Source organism: Euprymna scolopes, chromosome 8 (genome assembly GCF_053919585.1).
Source record: "Euprymna scolopes isolate OS-2025 chromosome 8, ASM5391958v1, whole genome shotgun sequence".
Taxonomy (NCBI): domain Eukaryota; kingdom Metazoa; phylum Mollusca; class Cephalopoda; order Sepiida; family Sepiolidae; genus Euprymna; species Euprymna scolopes.
In genome coordinates, this window is record NC_136489.1 from 39,020,515 (window position 1) to 39,036,056 (window position 15,542).

Below are 15,542 nucleotides of genomic sequence, written 5' to 3' on the forward strand. Positions count from 1 at the left end.
AGCCTTAGATATATCTAGAGCTACCGCTCCGCCTTCCCCCGCTTTGTCCAGTGAATGGTATATACGTTCAGAGATCACAGTGAGGATGTCTGCTGTGGAACGGGCTTGTCTAAATCCATATTGTTTGTCAGTCAGTAGTTTAGCATCTGTAAGATGATGGACTAGAGCATGTTAATTATGGTCTCAAATATTTTGGCAAAAAGTGGGAGGAGGCTAATGGGGCGATAATTTGATGGGTCTGTCCTTTCGCCAGAATTCTTGAATAATATCGGGTTGTTTGCTTTATCTTCAATTAAATAATTAATTAAATTAACACTCAAAATGAATCCAGAACAGAAATTATTTAAGAATAAGAAAATCCTGTAAAGCAGACTAATATGATAAAACTAAAAAACTTCATCCTTCTCTTCCTATATATATATATATATATATATATATATATATATATATATATATATATATATATATATATATATTTATATATATATATTTATATATATATATATATATCCTTGGTTTTAAAAATATATGTATATTATTTTTCCGTGTGTAATGATAAAAATGTATGGTGAATACCGATCTTATGATGACGAAACGTATACAATGAAAGACTTGAAGGTTTGATTTCTCTCTAACATATTAATAATGCCTTGACACAGTACAAAATAGACTTCGTGGTTTAGTGGGGGATGCCCTTTTCTCTACCCTGCAACCCCTCTCCCACAGAAGAGACGTTGCGAGCCTATCCTTGTTTTATCGTTATTTTCATGGCAGGTGCTCGTCTGAACTCCAATCCCTGGTCCCCCTCGCCAATCTTTCACAAAAAAACACCCGTCTAGCTGAATCCACTGTGAAAATTTTCCCCCACTCTATATCTGTGCCTAAATCAAAACGCGGATTTCATTAACAAAGCTTCTTTCTTAGAACTGCACGCCTGTGGAACTCTGGTCCGTCTTCCTGCTTCCCTCCGGACTACAACTTGGATGTCTTCAAGTCTAATGTTAACAAATTCCTAATGAACCGCCCCCTTAATTAAACACTTCATCAAATCTCCTCACTAACGTCATGTACTTGCAATAACCCTTATCCCTGAGTGGCTTCCGGGCCTTGATAAGTGGTGATCACTGTGTAAAAAAAAAAAATAAATAAATAAAAATAATGCGCGAATCCAAGAAAGTAATCGATTTCATTGACATAATTAAGAAGCAAAAATGTGCCTTTAAATCCCTCCATGCAAATAATAATACATTTGATGTCAGAATATTTTGTAGATAAGTTTTTCGATTTCAGCTCGATGTGCCTGACAATCTGCGCTGTGGACACCCATGAACATCTATCACATCTTTGCTAGGAAAAAGTGCATTGAGAATGGTTTTGAACATGTATAAAAAATAACTCATGAGGCTAAAATATTTCTGTTTTTTATAGTACCTCTCGCGACATCGTCTATATATATATATATATATATATATATATATATATATATATATATATATATATAATATATATATATAGAGAGAGAGAAATAGATAGATAGACATACATATATATATACATATACATATATATACACACATATATATACATATATATATATACATATATATATGTGCATATATATACACACAAAGACGCACACACACACATATATATATATACATACATATATATATATATATATATATATATATATATATATGGAGAGAGAGAGAGAGAGAGAGAGAATAGCAAGTACATCTGACATTACCTAGGATTGAATGATGATCAATCAATATTTCACGCTCCTATATTTTTACTGTAGACGAAATCCGTGAAATCCTCCGGGAAGAAGCTTCACATGCTTCGGTGCAGTAACTTAGTCCACAGTTAGTCCAACCAAAAAAAAAAAAAAAAAAGAAAAAAAAACTCGATAAGACGACAGTAGAAAGATGAACTTAATAAAAGCAGTTTCATAAAATGCTAAAACCAGGAAAATGTTATTTCCCCTATTTATATAATTTACTTATTCATTTCTTTCCGTCGATGAGAAGAATTTAAATGTTTTTTGAACCTTCATGGAATAAGGATACATAAACCATCTCTATTTATTTGAGGTAATCTGTCGGAAAATGAAAATAATGTTATATTATTATACTATTATATTATAATAATCTCCTGCAATGATAGAACAAATATTAAGTGGCAAAAATTGCTATGATTAAGTAACCCACCTCCCACTAACTGGGGCGGGAGCTTATGGATGAACCCTACGCACTGTTTAATCCATTATATACGAATATACAATACTATAAACATACTTATAATTCATAATTGTCGGTTAGTCTGTGAATCAAATACATCGAAATACATTATAATATACTCATACTAAAAGTCATAATGATCGGTTAGTAGTTTAGGAATGAATCCAGTATATAGAAACATACAAACATATACTCATAATTAAATTTCATAATGATAGGTTAATTAGTTTAGGAGTGAATCCAATGTATACAAATTCATGTTTAGGAAGGAAATAATCTTTAGTAGAATTGTGAAAAATATGCAGTACTGTAACTTATCTATTTACCTGATTTTTGGAATCCCAGCTTTTCCATGTACATGACATTGTCTGTGTCGAACATCATAAAGATTTTTTTTATTTTTATTATAGGAGAAGATCATGTTTGGGAGGAAAATATGCTAATTAAGACGGTAACTTGGTCTTCTGGCTAAGATCAAAGTATATTATTTGTTTCACATTGCTAATGAGTGCATGTTTTTCCCTCTTAAGAAGGGTTTTTGCAATTACTGTCATGAGGACATTACGGACGAAAATGAGAACGCAGTATACTTGCTCTATTTACGTAATATTTGGAATGTGACAAATACGCCCTAAGCGTTACCGAATAATAGGAATTAACAGTTTTTCATGTAACTTTTGGAATATGACATGTACTGTCATTGCCATAGCTTATAAAGATTTTTTTAATGCATTTTTTGATGTATTTTTTGATAGAAGTTAATATTTGGTAGCAAAGTACACTATATAATCGGGTTAGTTTGCCTTTTGGCTAAGCTCATATTATAGTATCTGTTCTTAAGGATTCAAGCGATCTTATATTGTCGTCCTCATAAGCAGAGTACGCATATCATATTTTACTTATTCTTAAGAAAATGACCACTCAAAGTGTAGTATCTGGTTTTTGCATTTAGGCGATCTTATTGCTCCTCCATAAACAGAGTTAGAATATCATATTTGACCCAATTCTAAAAGAACTGCTCGTCAAGTTTTAGAGAAATGACATCATTTCCTGTATAATGATTTTGCAGTTTATAGCTGATATTAAAATCCATTGTTTACTTTTAAAAACATAGCAACTGCATTTTGTTCTTCTTATATAATGTAATCAAACACATTCTTCTGTATATTTCTTTTAATAATTGTTTTCTTGTAATATTTTTACTTAAACATATTTACAAGTCAAGATTATCGGAAGATTATCGGAATGTGAAAAAAAAAACGAAAATGTTCGAATCCGCAACACTGGTATTAGTTGCTGGCCAGGCTATATACTGCACCCAAGGGCAATCGATTTAAAGCGTTGTAAAATAAATAGATAAATTTGCAGGACGTACACATACTTAAAACGAATTCGTTGCACCATTATTGCCAAAATATAATTCTCTAAAGTTTAACCCCCTTAGCAATTTTTAAAATAGACTAAATACCTCTAATAAAATTCTGCACCCAACGTGCAAAGTGTTCTGCTACTGCACGCTGTCCAGCGATCTTCCGTCTGGAAGGAGATACAATTGGAAAAATAGAGACACGCACACATAGTGTGATTTATATGTAGGATTTGATTATATACATATGTATTATATACTGTACTGTATAGTTTACTAATATTTAATGCTGTATCACGGGGTTATGATATATATATATATATATATATATATATATATATATATATATATATAAATATTTATATTTATATATATATATATTTATATATATACACATATATTTAAATATATATTTATATTTATATATATATTATATTTATACATTTATACACACACATATATATATATATATATATATATATATATATATATATATATATATATATATATACATTTAACTACTTCATTTACTCATATATAGTGCCGGCAAAAATGAAGTCCGCACTTGTAATTTATTCAAAAACTTCAAATGTAATCTAAATTTAATGTAACTGTTTAAACAACCTATTTTACCTTTTCATATTTGACTTTTAATTGAAATATTCTAGTATGTACGTCAATTTAAAAAAAAATAACTTCAAATTAAGGAGGAAAAAAGAAAGTTTGCAGCAACACATTTATTAAAACCAGCTTAAATTATCGCCCTTAATCATTTTAAATTATTCATCAACAGGCAACAAAGCTTTCTAATCATAATTGTTGTTGTTCCAGGTTATAGAACGTAATATGTAATCCATATGTCACGACGTTGTCTTGGTTTTCGTCAGGAGCTCATAAATATCCACCATTCTGCTTTATCCAATCGATAAACAGGGAAGACAATTCTATCAAGATTCGTAGCCTAAGAAACATATTTGAAACGGATCCCTTTGTTAAAAGTGTTCTCTTTCTACTGTCAAGAACAGAGTAAAGGAATTTAATTTGCGAGGATATGTTGCAAGACGCAAGCCAATAATTTCTGTAAAGAACATATAGCGCCGTCTGCACTTCATCAGATGCAATGAAAATCATGACTCTTCATATTGGTCAAAAGTGCTTTTTAGCGACGAAAGCAAGTTCAATAGACTAAGCAGTGGTGTTAGGCAGTTGGTTCTTCGGATGAAAGACGAAGAATTTAATCCTAGGTGCTCAGTTTCAACGCTGCAAGGTGGTTTAGGTTCGGTTTTGTGTGGGTCATTATTAGTACAAACTGTCAATGATCTGTAGTTCGCTTGCAAGGTTGAATTAATACGACCAAGTACATTAATAGGTTGACTGAGTATTTTCTACCCTACTTTGGTCGGAATTTGGAAAATAACCTCATCCTCATGTATGCTCCCATTCACACAACTGGAAATATTAAGAGGCTCCTGGAAGAGCATGATATTCCGTGTTTGGATTAGCTTGACCAATTTCCAGACCTCAGTTTTATCGAAAACATATAGAATTACATAAAGCAACAGCTACACTATGCTAAAATTTCGACTTTGGAAGAACGTTGGACAAAAATTACAGGAAAAGTTGGATGCCCTTTCCCTAGAGTATTGCTGCAGTCTAATTCAAAAGATTGTATGCTGTCAAATTGCAGAATAGCCATGCTACTAAATAGTAAGAAGTTCATTGTGTTTCTATTGTATTTGTGTTGCATTACTGTCCTAAAATTACATTTAAAGAACAATTCTCAATTGTGCCGAATTTCTTTTTGACTCCTGAATTTGAAGTTATTTTTTTTAATTGGCGTGGACCCTGGAATATTTAAATGTAAAGTCAAATATGAATAGGTAAAATTATAGAAGAATAAAAGGCGAATCAAATGAGGTATAGTTTGTTTAAACAGTTACTTTAAATTTAGCTTAAAGGGTACTTTAAAGGATTTTGCCTCATGCATATAAAAATATCTTGTCGACATATAACAATTAAAATAGATATGTGTATTTCATTAAAATATTAGACTTTTTTTTTTATTTGGGTTGCAAAGTGTATGGAATAAGATATAAACATATCACAGCCACGAAGGTGACTTGGTCCAAAAACTTTATATATATATATATATATATATATATATATATATATATATATATATATACGGAGTTGGTTGTGTTAATATGAATGACAGGGCGAGTTATGTTTTAAGCAGATTCCAAAAGTCATTTTAATATTTTGGAATATGTCTATCGCTATTAGAAATCCTTGTTTGTGCCTACAGAATGAATCGATCTTAGCGTTAAATATCTTATGAGATTCTTGACCTTCTCCCTTCTGTTGTTTTTCTTCTCAACGCGGAAAGATATCTTGAGAGATTTCCGTTGTGTATATATTAATGTTAATGCAGGCATACGCATGTACAAAGAGGTATAAATGTTTGTTTTAATATATCTTAATTCTTTTTACGATTTTAAATGTTGATCTTTCTGACTTTTTTAATCATTTTCAACTGTTTTTTCGAAAAAGGAAACCCCACCTTTTTTTTCTATTCCATCTTTTTTCTGATAATACATTGCATTAGATTATAGAGAATTGGGAACAATTTCTAATGTATGAAGTGTTCTTGTCATATTTGATCCGGGAATTTCCATTCCATTCACAGGTTATCGACAAGTTGATTCTATACATTTTCTTCTTCTTTGCAACTAATCTCTCACAGATGCGATATTACTAATCTCAACGTTTTCTTTGAATATTATCTGGCATGTGTTCTTCAAAATTATCCTATTCTCTGCTTTTGATGCTGTACTACATTTTACTTCTTGGAGTATTGCCCTTCATTAATTCACTGTTATTATTTAAGTATATTTTCCTATTTCAAGAAGTTTAAATTTTGTGACACTCTCTTATTGCTATCTTTGTTCCTCCAACCTATATACTTAGCATTTTCAAAACTAATACTAATGTGATAACTATGTTTCGTTATAGTTAGTTCCTTCAATCAAGTGGCATGCAAGACAGCTCTATAATTTACTAATTACATTTTAGTATGTTTCCCGAAAGAATGAATGCTTTTGCAATGTAAAGTAGAAAGTCTAAGGGGAGAAATAATAATGTCTAATAGCAGGGACAATAATGAAAGACTATTTCAAATGATCAAGCAATAACGCACTCTAAGTCTATAAGATTATGTTTACATTCCATGAAATTTCCGAAACAAACACTCTTAAATAAAGAAATACAATGTGCTTATAAGTTGACTGAATTAGATGTGCATTCCTTAAAGTTTGTTAAACAAAGCACTTCTTTTAAATTCCAACTAAATATCATCGTCTAAGTTTACAAAATTACGTTACACACGTTAAAGTTTGCGAAACTTTTAAATAATACAAGAAAACAGACGTGATTAAACCGCGGACTAGTACATGCAAGGTGGAATGAATAAGTTTGTTCGGCCGTAATTCGTGATTCGCTAAAATCAAATTAATATGTGCACGAGAGAGAGAGAGGTAGAAATATAGAGAGTTATAGATAGAGAGATAGATAGAGAGTCGTTTGAACACCAGACATTCATACGCTGTTCTCACTAGAAGGTAGTCAATCAATATTTGTTACCTGTTACGAATTGAATTTCGACAGCGAATACCAGCGGGGATAATTGTCCTAAACCTGCTCATCCAATAAGTCGCTAAATCACATTACTTCATTCAACGAAGAATTACAAATCAACATGTTCTTAACATATTGTTCAGTACAATTGGTTAGCAAAACTAGTAAATGTATGCGTTCTTCGAACACAACGGTGTATTCTTTGTGATTCTCTATAACTTGTATACGTGTTGTATTGTTACACTTCGGTTCTCCTTTCATGCATACTTGACGACACACAAATCGCGTAGTTTAAGTACTGCTGTGTTTATCAAATAAATGACAACATGTTTGGATATTAAAACAGTCACTGTTATTTGAAAGATGCTATTGTGGCATCTATGCGTCTCTCTCCCTCTCTTTTTCTTATTAGTAGTCTAAATTCTCTCTTCAAACAAATTTTTTTTTATTTAGCCCACATTTGTCAGGTTTCTGTTTGTTATTGTTCCATTTGCTTTTTCTAGAGTTTACGTTCGATTTTGCATCAGCAGTAAAAATCTAGGACGCCTTTGCATCAAACGTTAACAATCAGGTGGTCTTTTGTTATTCCCTCGCTGTAAATTTCCTGTATTGCCCGGCCTTTTCTTTTTTACTTAAATTCTTATTTATGCCTATCTCTGGTGGGCTGAGCCTTAATATCAAACGGTATCTGTTCTACAAATCATCTTTTCTTTAATTGTTCTGATTATAATGAAAGGATATTTATTTTTCACAACATAGTTGGCTTTTAAGAAGTAGTTTGTTGTTGTACGCATTAAAATCTGCGCTTCATCATTGTGAAGAGGCAAGTAAGCATATTTTACGAACACAACGCAGAGACATTTACATGAAAATTGAAAAAATATATATATGGACTCGAAATATTCTGCACTTATATTGCATAACTGAAAGATACAAGGGTCCATCAACTGATTGGGTAATACCAACGACTTGATAAAATACTAGTTGGAAACATTTTGCTAAGCACTCAACATGAAAAAGACAGAATAAATTCAAGATAAATAAATAAATAAATAATATTAAATCAAAAAGAAGCCGTTGTATCGCCTTGGTCTATGGTCGATCACTTTACTGTTTTATTCTTGTGAAACACTTATGTATCTTAATTCTCCAGAGTGTGACGCGCTGGGTAATAAATTGAACTTCGAAACGAGCGAGTTAATAAATGTATGTAAATAAGATACCTTAAAATAAGAACACCAAAGGATACAAATTTAGTAATATTATCTATTGTGGTGATATTTTCTTTTCTTTATGATACATTATTATTTCAATATGCATATTTTGTCCTATTGTATTATCTTCAACTATAAAGAATCGTAAAGTGACTGCATAACTGAAGTGAACCAATAATTGTCACTGGTGATTTTAACCCTTGCTTCTAACATGTTTAGTAATTACAATACGCGTAATTGCAGACAGATAAGTGATATCTGTGTATGCGTCCGTGCGCGTGTGTGTCAGAGTCGTCTCTGCCAAATTAATCTTTCAAATTTGTTCTGACACATTCGAATCCCCTATACATTTATTTCAATAAATGTATAGGGGATTCGAATGTGTCAGAACAAATTTGATCTGGTTTTAAATCACTAAAAATGGCTGCTAAATAGTAAAAAAAAAAATTAGATGTGAAAATTTGCAACCTTAAGAAGACTTCATGTGTAACTTCCATGCAGGCGCAAATATACATTTATACTTTTAAGTAGGTGGATTTGCAACGCTTCGATATACACACTGTATTAGCTTAGATGGTGGCCAACAACGCTGGGCCGCTTAATGTAATTTTTTCGATTTTACCTGATGGCAACCATGTCATATATATATATATATATATATATATATATATATAGAGAGAGAGAGAGAGAGAGAGAGAGAGAGAGAGAGAGAGAGAGAGAGGGAGAGAGAGAGAAAGAGAGAGAGAGGAGAGAGAGAAATGAAAAGAAACAAACCGAGTTATCTGTTCATTAACGTTTCGTCTTTATTTCGACTCTTATAAAACTTTGAAATCACTTATATATTGAGCAAAATATAATAATTACGAATATTGTGTGTATATATATATATATATATATATATATATATATATATATATAATAAATAAAAAAAAATTTGAATCAAAATATCATATTTAAGAATGCATTCAACTGCGTAAAGCTAGTAACACGCGAGTGATATATAAAGACATTGCTATTTGTAAATTAGTGAAACATCAATCTTAATGTGTAATATAATAAAGCTGTCTTTTAATACCATAAACCTGATAATAAAACGTACTCGCATTAAAGCGATGTGACTAGAAGATTTTATAATATCTATTGCAAGTCAATTTGGACAATAGTTATTCAAGAAAAACTAGCAATTATATGTATTTTAATAATTTACCGTCTTTTTCCACAAAATTATCTTTAAGTTCTAAGAATGTAAAAGTACTTTTCATGCTGGCAAAAATGCTACATCAAAATTCATCAATAAACACGGACTTACATGTGCATGGGTTTATTTACATACGGCGCTATTGACATACCGCGGAAAGGACCCAAAGACATGCAAGCATTAGGTCATGTGGTAGTTCCCAGTTAATTTAGTCTTGAACTTATCTGGAGCTTGCATACGTCATCAAGCAAAGTGTAAAGTAAACCTTGTGAAACCATGTACCTGCGCAGAAAAATGTGTCTACTTTTTATTATCCCAGTGTGAACGTTGTTGATTGAGGGCAGCTTGCTTAATTGGCTTAAAAGATGCCAATTATGTGTAAAAAAACACACAAAAAAAAACAGAAACCCAATGAGCCGAACAATAGTGAGAGAATATAGATTTCGCTGGCCATCTCTTTTAAAACGCTGTATGATAAATATACACATGTTCATTCATACACGCATATATATATATATATATATATATATATATGTATATGTGTGTGTGTGATTAAATGAATTACTTACTAAATAGTTTTCTAACAAATGATAAAAAGGAAAAAAATTAAATAGGTTTTGTTTATATAGTTTTAAAGGTAAAACAAAAAAACTTCAATGACTATATATTGGGAATTTGAATATGCATGACCAGGTTGCCTTTCTCTCATCAAAATACTTTTCTGGTACAAAATGTACTTATGTTTTTTAACTGATAAAACATAAAAAAGTTATAAAAATTATAACTTCTAATACGATCCCTAAAACCAGATCGCTATCTAGGTCTGGGTAGTCCGTAGAACTAGTGAGTTCCCCTAGCTCTAATCACCCAAGAGGTCGGATGAATCTTGACAGGTTAAACCGTTGACATTAGTAATAGAGAAGTAGGAACTCCTTCTTTCGAAGTTTCGAAGTGTTTGGCGGAAAATAATTTTTATGTTTCGCCTTGTAGAGCTTTAACAAACAGAAACAAAAGAGAATCGATTATTTAATGCAAGGGACTCTTAAAAAACTAAAGATATTATAATTACCAAAATTTTGGAGTTTTTCAATTATATTAGACAACTGCTTAATCTAACAAAAAAGGTTTTGAAGGAAATAGCATCTAAAATTTATTTTAACCGGATGTGATATATAAAAAGATTACTTCATTCAATGGTATTAATATATTTTGGATATAATCGACACTTAATTATATAAGCCACCTGTTGAATGCATAAAAAATAAAACTAGAAATGTTTGTGTAGTCTTGTATAAAAATAAAAGAGTTTATGATATAAATATACCTAAAATATTCAATAATCCAAAAACCCATACAATTACTACCAAATGTGTTACAGACAAAAGATCGACAACCAATAGTTGCATATAAACTACGGCTTACCATACGTAACACGGGGTTCGATTATAAAACAATAGATGGTATAAATATTCCAGAATGTGTATGTAATTTCTCCCTTTTATGTAATAGTAAGATAAACATGTAATTTCAGGTAATCTAAAGATAGTAAAAAATTCTGAATTAAGAAATGCCTAAATTATACTAAATGCGTTAAAGCAGTAACCGAAGCACTGGATAGTTTTATCATATCTATGGTAAATAAATATAAATTAGTACAGTCTACGTTTGATGCATGGAAGAAAAGTGTATTTGATTTTTTTAAATAGAAAACTTGAACGTATATAAAAAAAGTAAACACCCTAAAAAATTGATCCTCTCCTTAGAAACTCAGCAATATTTAAGGAACTTTGAATACATCAAGATAAGTTTGTAATAGTTCCCATTAATAATAATAAAGTTTCTATGTGTAAGTAAAACCAAACACGCACTCACGGACAAAACATCCAGTTTCCTAAACCTGTGAACAGATTATTGTGAACTGTGGCATATATATCCTCTTCTAAATATGCAATGCACATTATTTTTTGTAAATAGAGCGTGCGTTTATATAAAGTTTTATTTTAATTGCTACTTTAATGAAGGGATTAAGTATTTTGAAATATAGTCACAGGTTATTATTATGTGTCTCTTAAGATTGTGTAAACTTTATATTTTCGAAAGACACGCATGTAAACATCTTTCTAAACCGTATTAGGTTGGTGCAAAAATAATGTGCTTTTTTTATATAACTGAACATCAAAAACGACATTATTTTCGCGCCAATTTAATGCATTCAAAGTAAAACCAAAAAACATTTTTCTACAGCAAATTTACCGTTATGTAATGTAATACATTTTTATGAAATGCTTAGATATTTAAGAAAATTCTGAATTATTGAATTTTTCATGAGCAATTATGTCATGTGTATTCAAGACAATGGTGTAATTAACATGGGAGCATTGATTTGCTTTTATTGTTGTTGTGTAAATTTTATTATTTTTTCCATATAATTTACTATATAATACGTCCTAAACAAAATAACTCCTTGGAATTTTAATTTATTTTATTTATTGTTCATATTTGCTATTGTATATGTACTTTTCTAGGATATATATTTTACTAGGACAGGTATATATATATATATATATATATATATATATATATATATATATATATATATATGTATATATATAGGTATATATATATATATATTTATATTATATTATAGGTATATATATATATATTTATATATATATATATATATATATATAGTAACATACGATTAAATATGATATTTGGATTAATGCAAATTTCATATTTATTATCATATTATGTTGGACTCAATATATAGTAATGATTTCAAAACTGAAAAAAAAAATGACTCGTGCGCCACTACCGAAAATGGAAAACAATACGTTTCGCTTACAATTAACGGTTTCCTTTGACGTTAATGCATGCCATATAAATACATGTTTGTTGCTCAAAAATCAATTTTTAAATCTGTAAACGAAACATTGACGGAGTACACTAGTAGAAACTGTATCGTACACATGAAACACACACACGCGCACATCTCTCTCCCCGCCTCTCTCTCATATATATATATATATATATATATATATATATATATATATATATATATATATATATATATATATATATAAATGAATTGTAATAAAATGTCAATGTGGCAAAACTATCTTAATAAAAAAATCTCAACCCGGTTAAGAGGAGCAAACAATAGGATAAATTCAAATAATAAAGAGTAAAGTTACATGATAACTTTATCATACTATCAAATCAATAAGGAAACAGAAAAAGGAAATAGAAAACACTTATTTAAGCCATTATATTTCGAAGATGAATGATTCTGGCTAGAAAACGCTAGAATTTTAAAATATAATGGAGGAAAGATAACACCGACTTAAAACAAATGAGATTCAAAATGGAAAACTTTTCTAATAAGAAATAAAATAATTATTTCAGAGGTGGGAATATAATAGTATATAAAAGAAATAAGAACCACATTTTTTAAGCGGGTAAAATATATTAAGAATATATTTAAAAATAAAAAAATAAGTAAAAGTTTAAAAGGTAAAAAAAAAAAAAACATTTCAAATAAAAAAAAAAGAATTGAAAATATATCTACCGGTATGCAAATCCAGTGATTTTCGGTTTTACAGAATATTATTTGATATAATATTTAAAATAAGTCAATCCAAACCCAATAAAATTGCTCAATATACAAGCTAGAGCAAACGAATCATAAAATTTTAATACATAAATTTTGATATATGTTCATATATACAAATGGAATTTATACAAAAAATACAGGAATATTAATTACTGCGGAATATACAGGTGTATATATATATATATATATATATATATATATATATATATATATATATATATATATAATGAAATAAACCTTTTTCCCTCTGCTTCACTTTTTTTTCAAGTAAGATCTTTGGCTTACTTGTAGTTTTATCAAATACTTTTGCATGCAAAATCCTATCCCGCATTTTGCTAATTCCTACCCTCTGATGAGAAGGAGAGTATTTCTTCGAAACTCCCCGGATTAAGGATTTAATGTTTCCTTATAAAATTTAGTATGTTTTTAACTCTTTTTCAAAAAGCTTTTTAACATGTTTTATTAACTACTTGCTCTTATATATATATATATATATATATATATATATATATATATCCGAGCGACTGTGAAAATTAACTTATTCATATAACCTTTCGCACAATGACGTAATTAATTTATATTTTACGAATTCTTATTAGATTATTGGTTCCATTTTTTTACGTATTAGTTACCACTTACCAAATCCCGAATCTCGAATTCCACACAAGGATAAAGGTTAGTGTAATAGTCGTTACTAGTGTGAAATTAGTAGAACCTGATTATTTATAAGAGCGTCTTACATTGGATTTGAAGGTTATCACGTTGTACTATTAGGCTTTGCTCTATTTATGGATGTTTTATAGCTCGTGCTTTATCTCATAGAATTTAAAATAATAACGTTCTAACACATGAGCATATATATATATATATATATATATATATATATATATATATATATATATATATATATGTGTGTGCGTGCGTGTGTGTGTGTGTGTGAAAGAGAGAGTGAGAGAGAGAAAGAGAGAGGATGTAAGATGAACAATTGTTCAATTAGTTATCTCCTTCATAGGGAGAAACATAACAGAATCACATTGTGTGTACTGTTGTTTTGGAAACGATATTCATTCATTCACTTGATATATAAAAATAAAATATTGAGAAATAAAGATATCTTAGATATCATATCCTCTTCAGAACAAATGAAAGGTAGTTAATACTGGGAAAGACACCAGCGGTTTTGAAGTGATTATGCTTGGCGAAAGTTAGTATGAGAGTTGTTTTTTTGTTTAAATAGGCGCCACCACTTATCAAGGCCGATAGGCCACTCAAGGATAAGGGTTAGAGTGTAGAGTAGTCAAAAGGACAATATAGTAATCGATAGTAATGGAAGTTCGGTAAATTTGTTAACTTAAGTGGAACGGCTCATCAGAAACTTGTTCACGTTGGACTTGAAGACAACCATATTATAGACAGCTGGAAAGCAGGAAAACGGAAGACAATTCCACAGGCGTGCAGTTCAAAGAAAGAAGCTTTGATCATGGAATCTACGTTTAGGTTTAGGCACAGATAAAGAGTGTGGGAAATTATTGATAATGTTTTCAGCTAGTCTACTGTTTCTTGTGAAAGTTTGGCGAGGGGGCTCATAGATTGAAGCTCAGTCGAACACTTTCCATGAAAATAACGATACATCAGAGACAAACTCGCAACATCTCTTCTGTGAGATAGAGGTTGCAGCGAAGAGAAAAGGACATCTCCCACCAGGCCACGAAGTCTATTTTGAACCCTATAAAGGCAGGACAAGTCTTATCTAGCAGCTCCTGCCCAGATGTGGCAACAGTACTCCATCCTTGGACGTATCTGGCTCTTATATAGATAGAGAATTGCATCAGCAGTGAGATATCTACTGGATCGATAGAAGGATACCACCATTTTTCCAGCGGCCTTGGCAACAGATTTGATGTACGTATTCCATTTAAGATCAGGAGTAAAGGTCAAGCCCAGAAGCCTGTCAAAACTTGAGGCCTCCTGAAGACGAGAGCCATTCATTTCAATTGATGCCAGATGGGGATCAGAACGTTGATGATGTAAAGATAGAAGCTTGGTTTTAGATGCATTAAAAGTAACCAGCCACTCCTTTCCCCATTGTACAAAGTGATCAAGATCAGAGGAGAGAGAATTGGAGAGAACTTTGTCGTTTACTGTCTTAGATGTGCTACAATAGATGGTAGTGTCGTCAGCAAAAATGTCTACGAATAACGTAAGGATGTGATTTGGAAGATCATTAATGTAGATCAGGAAAAGAGTTGGGCCCAGGATGGACCCCTGAGGGACTCAA

General features: G+C 30.6%; 1 long non-coding RNA gene across 2 annotated transcripts in view; it reads right to left on the reverse strand.

Annotated features, from left to right (window-relative positions):
• The window catches only part of LOC145283522 (uncharacterized), a 207,119-nt gene that overhangs the window by 41,852 nt on the left and 149,725 nt on the right, over window positions 1-15,542 (reverse strand). Inside the window, exon 4 of one of the 2 annotated variants that reach the window (XR_013868624.1) lies at window positions 3,704-3,776. The exons of the other annotated variant lie outside the window; for it this stretch is intronic. This is a non-coding gene — a long non-coding RNA (uncharacterized LOC145283522). Of the gene's footprint in view, window positions 1-3,703; window positions 3,777-15,542 lie in introns of those variants that run through there. 2 annotated transcript variants of the gene reach the window in all.